Raw genomic sequence first — 10428 nt, forward strand, 5'->3', positions numbered from 1 at the left:
AGATCAGTATATCAGACTTTTGGAGACAAAAATATTTTTAGTGGGAAGGCATGATCAGAAAATGATCCTAGATGGAATTTTCCTCAAAACTGAAAGTCAAAGGATGCTTCTAAAAATAGTCCCATTGCATAGATATTTTCAATCTAAATCTAATGCAATTTGAATGCGCTAAAATGGACTTCAGATGAAGAAGTTATTGTAATAATAAGTTTGCCCATTGTCCTTTGAAAAGGGCGAAAATTCTTATAAAAATGGGGCTTAAGGCCTTATATGGTAAAATCACATCAGAAGAGGTTAAAGGGAGGACTTAAGCGAAGATGGAAGGACTCCCTAATTGCGACCTCTGATATATCACATCGGAGGTAGGCCTTCACGCAATATTGGAACCGACCATGGAGTGATTGCAATTGCGATGATGTGATAAGACATGAACCGTTGGATCGAGAGTCAGATCAACGGTCGTGATTTGATCGGTGATCAACGATTGGGGAAGCTTAAGGACCATGGACCATGGGAGCAGCAATGCGCCGATAACTGATGTGCCGATGGGCCGATGCACTAATGGGTCGATGCGCCGATGGGTCGATGTGCCAATAGCCGAAGTGCCGATGGGCCGATGTGTCGATAGCCGATGAAGCACCGATCGGAGTGATCGGAGATCAGGAGATTGGCGAATCCCCGATACAAAGGGCCAATGCACATACGCGACATGCGATTGCGATATGCGATCAAAGGCAGGGACCTGATTAGATTATGAATTTGATTTCATAAGTTTTGAAATCCAGAATTTCAGATTTTCTATGTATTTCCTGTGTATTGATGTTTTTGGCCATTATGCCATGCAACTTGAAAATGCGATAGGATGATGGACCCGATAGGTTTATAGGGGAAATTCTATATTATTTGAAGTTTGGTTAAACACTCCATGACGTGTTTTTCATCAGTTTGCTTGTGTATTATGTTATGCTGTTGTTTTCAGGATTATGGTGGGAGGAAGGCCACACGAACGGGTTGCCCATGCCCGCTGATTCCTTTGTAATAGTCCCTGTTCTAAAATCATTATGCCACACTGTAAGTAGGCATTTTGTAACAATGATGCGTTTGTAACAGGAATGCGTTATGTAATGTGTAAAGCCACAGAGCCAGAAACCAGAGGGCCAGACGTAGAGCCACAAAGCCAAAGAGCCAGAGGGCCAGACGCAGAGCCATAGAGCGAGAGAGCCAGAGGACCAGACACAGAGCCAGAGAGCTAGAGAGCCAGTCGAAGAGACAGAGGAATTATTACATGCAGGGGAACAGACAGGAAGTCACAGAGCTAGAAGAATACCTCACAAAAGCCAGAGAGCATGATTGACAGAGGGAGCTTGGAGTTTTGGAGTCGCTTGGAGTTCGAGCGAAACTAGAGAGCTCAATTGACAGAGGGTCGCTTAGAGGTCAAGAAAAACTTGAAGCTCGTGAGAACTAGAGCTGAGAGCCAGAGCCAAGAGCCAGAGCAGAGAGCAGAAGCAGAGGCCGCTAAAGGTTGGAGGCAGTTGTATAGAATAGAGCCAGCATTCATTCTCAAGGTTCCAATAGTCGAGGTGACTGTAGGGGACCGTTGAATCCATTCAGATGGAGTTCAGAAAATCATGAAGACTTCTAAGAGCCAGGGAGCGATAATGATGCTTCAAAAGAGCAAAGAGATCGAAATGATCAAGCTGTTGCTAGTGTCTGATGTGTGCTAAAGACAGAAGAAGGAGTTCCAGAGATATTAAGAGAATTCTAAGGGAGTTGGTGCAAGCTAGAGCTCAAGATAGCTCAGAGCGTTGATTGAAGGAATCTAGTCTAGAGAAGCTTAGATCTGTCTGCAGAGTATGGACAGCCAACGGGATAAGATGGTATTCTAAACCCATAGGTTCAGTTGTAAACCAATGGACTTGAGCATGGAGCTTGTAAAAGAATTTATCCATAATCCCAAAGAGCCTAATTGATTTAATTAGAGCTCAAGGAGATGTAGCCCAAGATATCAGGGCGAACTCCATATTATATTGTTGTTATGTTTGATAACTTATTGTTGTATTGTATTTGCTACTTTATTTATTATTATATGCATTTCATATCAGTTTTAGAAAATGAACATAAGCACTTAACAGTTAAATACAAACACAAGCATACACCTCTTTCAAGCACTTTTAATTCTGCAATTGGTTAATCATAAGCATAGATCTTGGAAATATATAAGCTTTAGAGTGGAAGAGGTTCTTGTAACCTTGACAAGAAGCCTTTAGTGCCCCACTTTAGATCAGGTGGTATGAGAGCATTAGGTTGATTAACCCCACCTTCAAAGAAGGTGATATCAAAGCTGGTTATACCAGAGCAGGTGGTCATGATACAAGTGGTATTAGATCAGAATTCTTGATTGACAAAGCAATCTATATGCTTGTTTGACTTGAAAGGTGTTCACACAGTAGAAAGAATTTTGTTGTTTGATTGTTTGCAAACTAATTGTTTGAGTTTGCAGAGGTGAAGGGAAACCTACTGATAGCTAAGTCCAGGAGAGGACAAGAAGGAAGAAGGGCTTAAGGCATTCTTCTTATCCCAAAGGACCTCAAAGCAATCCTTGAAGCACAAGAGATTTGTTGCAAAAGGTTGCTTGAATAAATCTCTTTGTTAATCTTGTTTGAAGTTCTTTTGTTCATTTTGATAATGACAACTTCTACAAGTGACTCCTCAAATTATGCTTTCTTCACAAGATTCTTTGATTAAGACATGAAGCAAGACTTTTTCTTCATGATGGATATGGTGATAGAAATGTATGAGGATGGAAGGAAGAGCATAATACTTAGAGAGGAGTTGAATTCCATGAAGGAAGAGAAGAAGTTGCTTTCTAACAAATTGCAGGAAATGGAGAGGCAACTTCATATTGCAAATATGAACCTAGAAAGGATGCATGAGCTGGAGACACAGCTCTTTGATGCCAAAGAAGCCTTAGTCAAGTATCAGCTTGAATAAGAGGTAGACAATTAATTTTTGTCTTCAATTTCCTCTAAGAATGTTTATATTGGTTCTTTTGAACAACATACCAGAGGCATAGGTTCCAAGTTAATGTCCAATATGGGCTGTGAAGGAAAAGGCTTGGGAAAACATGCATAGGGTACTATTGAGCCAATAATAGTTGAGGAAAGGCCTAATTATTTAGGTCTTGGCTATGGACAAGCTTATGGAGAAAGTTCCAAAGCTGCCATGAAGACCATTGAAACAACTCCAAGAAGGAGTTTCATTGCAGGTCTTCTACCTCAATATTGTGAATATTGTATTCTTGGGGAATGCAATAGTGTGAAGCATACTTTGCAAAAAGAAGGTGTATATCAGCATACACTTGAACCAAAGAGTTGTGGAAACTCTGAAGCCATTGAAGAGGTTAATGGTGTTCCAAAGGGAGCTACTTCTTCATTCAATTCACCTCCTCATGAAGGCAATAAAGGTGAAAGAGAAAGGTATAAATCTGGTTCTAACCATATTCCTTTTGATTATGTAAAGCATGATAAATTTCCATGTAAGTATGGGAAAAGAATTGCATGTTAATTTTGTGGTTTGGTTAACCATAATGTTTCTAGATGTTGGAAGAGAATGGCCACATACAGGAAACTTTTGAAGGAAAGGAAGAAAGAAGCCAAATTTCCATTAGACAAGGCAAATCATGTTGTCAAGAGGATGCTCATGTGTTGCACTTACTGCCATAAGCAGGGACACATTGCTGAAAAGTGTTGGACTCTGGATCCAACAATTCTTCCACGAAACTTGAAGAAGGTGGAAAGAGAGAATGGCAGGAATGGAAAGAAAGTTTCCATGAATGATGTGTTTCAATATGATTCACATGTTGATGTTGATGTGCAGACAAAGGAAGGACCTTTGAAATGGATTGGTAAGAAATGGTTAGAGTTCTTATATAATTAAGGTTGCATGTATTTTGAAGATGCATTATATCAAGTCACATCTATTTGCATTTCTTTGTTAATGAGATGCAAGTTGTAGGATTCTACCAAGAAGGTGAATGGAAAAATTGAGTACGAGACTCACTTTATTGTTGCAACATTATATTCATTTCAGCTTCGAAAGTACAATGTGCTTAAGCGAAAGTTGAAAGATGAAATGCATGCATAAGCATGATATGCATGGCCACGGGGATGTCAATGATTTCCTTGTATTTGAACATGTATGTGTAATTAACTTGAAGAGTTGATTGCTTTGCTTTTAAAAATGCAAGTAATGCAATATTGACTTGAGAAAATTTGATTTGGTCTCCAAGATGGAGATAATGATGAAGTGTTTCATCTTTGGAAAAGCATGTAGAAAAAGATGTAAACACATGCTTGACTTGAAGGGTCAATTGTTTTAAAGGCATGTTTTTGTTGGCTTGTTATCTAGTCAATCATTTGTATGCAGATGTAAAGACATGGAGGTGTTCACAAGATGTTAAATGTATTTCTTTTGTTGAAGAAGGAGTTTAGGCCATCCATTTGTTGCTTGTAATCCTGTTGTTGTTAACAATTATTGTTGATAGTATGTCAAATAGGTGCAAATGAAAATTTTGTGAAGCAAATGTAACTTCACATTGGTTTGAGCCACCTTGGATCAATGATCAAGGCAGAGAAGTTCAAACTACCTTCTGTGACCTTCTCAGCAGGATTTCTGCAGGAAGTCAAGGAGGAAGACAGTTCTTCCGAGGAGGACAAGCACATCCAAGAAGGGAGTGTTCAAAATTTTTAGTTCAGAGGCACTAGCCATGCAGGCAAGTGTATGAAGGCTGAAAGAAGAGGGTGTTGTACTCTCATTTACTGTTCAGATCAGTATATCAGACTTTTCGAGACCAAAATATTTTTAGTGGGAAGGCGTGATCAGAAAATGATCCTAGATGACTTTTTACTCAAAAATGAAAGTAAAAGGATGCTTCTGAAAATAGTCCCATTGCATAGATATTTTCAATCTGAATCTAATGCAATTTGAATGGGCTAAAATGGACTTCAAATGAAGAAGTTATTGTAATAAGAAGTTTGCCCATTGTCCTTGTAAAAGGGGGCAAATTCTTATAAAAATGGGGCTTAAGGCCTTATATGGTAAAATCACATCGGAAGAGGTTAAAGGGAGGACTTAAGTGGAGATGGAAGGACTCCCCGATTGTGACCTCCGAAATATCACATTGGAGGTAGGCCTTCATGCGATACCAGAATTGGCCATGGAGTGATTGCGATGATGTGATAAGACATGAACCGTCAGATCGAGAGTCAGATCAACAGTCGTGATTTGATCGGTGATCAGCGATCGGGGAAGCTTAAGGACCATGGACCATGGGAGCAGCGATGCATCGATAGCCAATGCACCGATGGGTCGATGTGTTGATGGGCCGATGCGCCAATAGCCGATAGTCGAAGTGACAATGGGCCGATGAGCCGATATCCGATGAGGCACCGATCTGAGTGACCGGAGATCGGGAGATCGGTGAATCCCCGATACAAAGGGCCAATGCACATACATGACATGCGATTGCGATATGCAATTAGAGGCATGGACCCGATGAGACTATGAATGAGATTTCATAAGTTTTGAAATCTGGACTTTCATATTTTCCATGTATTTCCCGTGTATTGATGTTTTTGGCCATTTCGCCATGCGACTTGCAAATGTGATAGGATGACGGACCCGATAGATTTATAGGGGCGGTTCTATTTTATTTGAAGTCTGGTTAAACACTCCATGATGTGTTTTTCATCAGTTTGCCTGTGTATTCCATTATGCTGTTGTTTTCAGGATTATGGTAGGAGGAAGGCCAAACGAACGAGTTGCCCATGCCCATCGATTCCTTTGTAACAGTCCTTGTTCTAAAATCATTGTGCACGATGTAAGCAGGCATTTTGTAACAATGATGCATTTGTAACAGGAATGCGTTATGTAACGCGCAGAGCCACAGAGCCAGAAGCTAGAGGGCCAAACGCAAAGCCACAGAGCCAAAGAGCCAGAGGGATAGACGTAGAGCCACAGAACCAAAGAGCAAAAGGGCCAGATGCAGTGCCAGAGAGCCAGAGAGCTAGAGGGCCAGTCGAAGAGACAAAGGAATGATTACATGCAGGGGAATGGACAGTAAGTCGCATAGTTGAAAGAATGCCTCACAAAAGTCAGAGAGCATGATTAACAGAGGGAGCTTGGAGTTTTGGAGTCACTTGGAGTTCGAGCGAAATGAGAGAGCTCAATTGACAGATGGTTGCTTGGAGGTCAAGCGAAACTAGAAGCTCGTGAGAGCCAAAGCTGAGAGCCAGAGCTAGAGCCGAGAGTGGAAGCCGAAGCTGCCAGAGGTTGGAGGCAGTTGCAGAGAATAGAGCCAACGTTCATTCTCAAGGTTCCAATAATCAAGGTGATTGTAGGGGACTGCTGAATCCATTGAGATGGAGTTCAGAAAATCCTGAAGACTTCTAAGAGCCAGGGAGTGGTAATGAAGCTTCAGAACAACAAAGAGATAGAAATGATCAAGCTATTGCTGGTGTCTAATGTGTGCTGAAGATAGAAAAAGGAGTTCCAAAGATAGTAAGAGAATTCTGAGGGAGTTGGTGTAAGCTAGAGCTCAAGATAGATTAGAGCGTTGATTGAAGGAATCTAGTCCAGAGAAGCCTAGATCTGTCTACAGAGTATGGACATCCAGTGTGATAAGATGGTATTCTAAACGCATAGGTTCAGTTGTAAACCAATGGAGTTGAGCGTGGAGCTTGTAAAAGAATTCAGCCATAATCCCAAAGAGCCTAATCGATTTGATTAGAGCTCAAGGAGACGTAGCCCAAGATATCAGGGTGAACTCCATATTATATTGTTGTTATGTGTGATTTCTTATTGCTGCATTGTATTTGCTATTTTATTCACTGTTATATGTGTTTCTTCAGTTTAAGCAAATGAACATAAGAACTTAACAGTTAAAGACAAACACAAGCATACACCTCTTTCAAACACTTTTAATTCTATAATTGGTTAATCATAAGCATAGATCTTGGAAATATATAAGCTTTAGAGTGGAAGAGGTTCTTGTAACCTTGACAAGAATCCTTTAGTGCCCCACTTCAGATCAAGTGGTATGAGAGCATCAGGTTGATTAACCCCACCTTCAAAGAAGGTGATATCAAAACTGGTTATACCAGAGCAGGTGGTCATGATACAAGTGGTATTAAATCAGAATTCTTGATTGACAAAGCAATCTATATTCTTTTTTGACTTGAAAGGTGTTCAGACAATAGAAAGAATTTCTTTTTTTATTGTTTGTAAACTGATTGTTTGAGTTTGCAAAAGTGAAGGGAAAGCTACTGATAGCTAAGTCTAGGAGAGGACAAGAAGGAAGAAGGGCTTAAGTCATTCTTCTTATCCCAAAGGACCTCAAAGCAATCCTTGAAGCACAAGAGATTTGTTGCAAAAGGTTGCTTGAATAAAGCTCTTTGTTAATCTTGTTTGAAGTTCTTTTGTTCATTTTGATAATGAAAACTTCTACAAGTGACTCCTCAAATTTGCTTTCTTCACAAGATTCTTTGATTAAGACATGAAGCAAGACTTTTTCTTCATGATGGATATGGTGATATAAATGCATGAGGATGGAAGGAAGAGCATAATACTTAGAGAGGAGTTGAATTCCATGAAGGAAGAGAAGCAGTTGCTTTCTAACAAATTGCAGGAAATGGAGAGGAAACTTCATATTGCAAATATGAACCTAGAAAGGATGCATGAGTTGGAGACATAGCTCTTTGATGCCAAAAAAGCCTTAGTCAAGTATCAGCTTGAATAAGAGGTAGACAATTATTTTTTGTCTTCAATTTCCTCTAAGAATGTTTATATTGGTTCTTTTGAAAAACATACCAGAGGCATAGGTTCCAAGTTAATGTCTAATATGGGCTATGAAGGAAAAGGCTTGGGAAAACATGCACAGGGTATTGTTGAGCCAATAATAGTTGAGGAAAGGCCTAAGTATTTGGGTCTTGGCTATGGACAAGCTTATGGAGAAAGTTCCAAAGCCGCCATGAAGACCATTGAAACAACTCCAAGAAGGAGTTTCATTGCAGGTCTTCTACCTCAATATTGTGAAGATTGTATTCTTGGGGAATGCAATAGTGTGAAGCATACTTTGCAAAAAGAAGGTGTATATCAGCATACACTTGAACCAAATGGTTGTGGAAACTCTGAATCCATTGAAGAGGTTAATGGTGTTCCAAAGGGAGCTACTTCTTCATTCAATTCACCTCCTCATGAAGGCAATAAAGGTGAAAGAGAAAGGTATAAATCTGGTTCTAACCATATTCCTTTTGATTATGTAAAGCATGATAAATTTCCATATAAGTATGGGAAAAGAATTGCATGTTAATTTTGTGGTTTGGTTAACCATAATGTTTCTAGATGTTGGAAGAGAATGGCCACATACAGGAAAATTTTGAAGGAAAGGAAGAAAGAAGCCAAAGTTCCATAGAGAAGGCAAATCATGTTGTCAAGAGGATGCTCATGTGTTGCACTTACTGCCATAAGCAGGGACACATTGCTGAAAAGTGTTGGACTTTTAATCCAACAATGCTTCCACGAAACTTGAAGAAGGTGGAAAGAGAGAATGGCAGGAATGGAAAGAAAGTTTCCATGAATGATGTGTTTCAAGATGATTCACACGTTGATGTCGATGTGCAGACAAAGGAAGGACCTTTGAAATGGATTGGTAAGAAATGGTTTGAGTTCTGATCTAATTAAGGTTGCATGTATTTTGAAGATGCATTATATCAAGTCACATCTATTTGCATTTCTTTGTTAATGAGATGCAAGTTGTAGGATTCTACCAAGAAGGTGAATGGAAAAGTTGAGTAGGAGACTCACTTTATTGTTGCAACATTATATTCATTTCAGCTTCGAAAGTACAATGTGCTTAAGCGAAAGTTGAAAGATGAAATGCATGCATAAGCATGATATGCATGACCACAGGGATGTCGATGATTTCCTTGTATTTGAACATGTATGTGTAATTAACTTGAAGAGTTGATTGCTTTGTTTTTAAACATGAATGTAATGCAATATTTAGTTGAGAAAAGTTGATTTGGTCTCCAAGATGGAGATAATGATGAAGTGTTTCATCTTTGGAAAAGCATGTAGAAAAAGATGTAAAGACATGCTTGACTTGAAGGGTCAATTGTTTTAAAGGCATGTTTTTGTTGGCTTGTTATCTAGTCAATCATTTGTATGCAGATGTAAAGACATGAAGGTGTTCACAAGATGTGAAATCTATTTCTTTTGTTGAAGAAGGAGTTTAGGCCATTCAGTTGTTGCCTGTAATCCTGTTGTTGTTAATAGTTGTTGTTGACAGTATTTCAAACAGGTACAAATGAAAATTTTGTAAGTAGATGTAACTTCACATTGGTTTGAGCCACCTTGGATCAATGATCAAGGTAGAGAAGTTCAAACTACCTTCTGTGACCTTCTCAGCAGGATTTCTGCAGGAAGTCAAGGAGGAAGACAGTTCTTCCGAGGAGGACAAGCACATCCAAGAAGGGAGTGTTCAAAGTTTTTAGTTCAGAGGCACTAGCCATGCAGTCAAGTGTATGAAGGTTGAAAGAAGAGGGTGTTGTACTCTCATTTACTGTTTATATCAGTATATCAAAATTTTCAAGACCAAAAGATTTTTAGTGGGAAGGCGTGATCAGAAAATGATCCTAGATGACTTTTTACTCAAAAATGAAATTAAAAGGATGCTTCTGAAAATAGTCCCATTGCATAGATCTTTTCAATCTGAATCTAATGCAATTTGAATGGGCTAAAATGGACTTCGGATGAAGAAGTTATTGTAATAAGAAATTTGCCCATTGTCCTTTGAAAAGGGGGCAAATTCTTATAAAAATGGGGCTTAAGGCCTTATATGGTAAAATCGCATCAGAAGAGGTTAAAGGGAGGACTTAAGTGGAGATGGAAGGACTCCCCAATTGTGACCTCCGAAATATCGCATCAAAGGTAGGCCTTCATGCGATATCAGAATTGGCCATGGAGCGATTGCGATTGCAATTGCGATGATGTGATAAGACATGAACCGTCAGATCGAGATTCAGATCAACAGTTGTGATTTGATCGGTGATCAGCGATCGGGGAAGCTTAAGGACCATGGACCATGGGAGCAGCGATGCATCGATAACCAATGCGCCGATGGGTCGATGTGCCGATGGGCCGATGCGCCAATAACCGATAGTCGAAGTGACAATGGGCCGATGCGCCGATCGCCGATGAGGCACCGATCGGAGTGACCAAAGATCGGGAGATCGGTGAATCCCCGATACAAAGGGCCAATGCACATACGCAACATGCGATTGCGATATGTGATTAGAGGCACGGACCCGATGAGATTATGAATGAGATTTCATAAGTTTTGAAATCTGGAATTTTAGATTTTCTATGTAT

This window comes from Pinus tabuliformis, chromosome 5_1, assembly GCF_031772625.1.
Source record: "Pinus tabuliformis cultivar Carrire ecotype Pingquan chromosome 5_1, CPIR1, whole genome shotgun sequence".
In the NCBI taxonomy this organism is placed as follows: Eukaryota; Viridiplantae; Streptophyta; class Pinopsida; order Pinales; family Pinaceae; genus Pinus; species Pinus tabuliformis.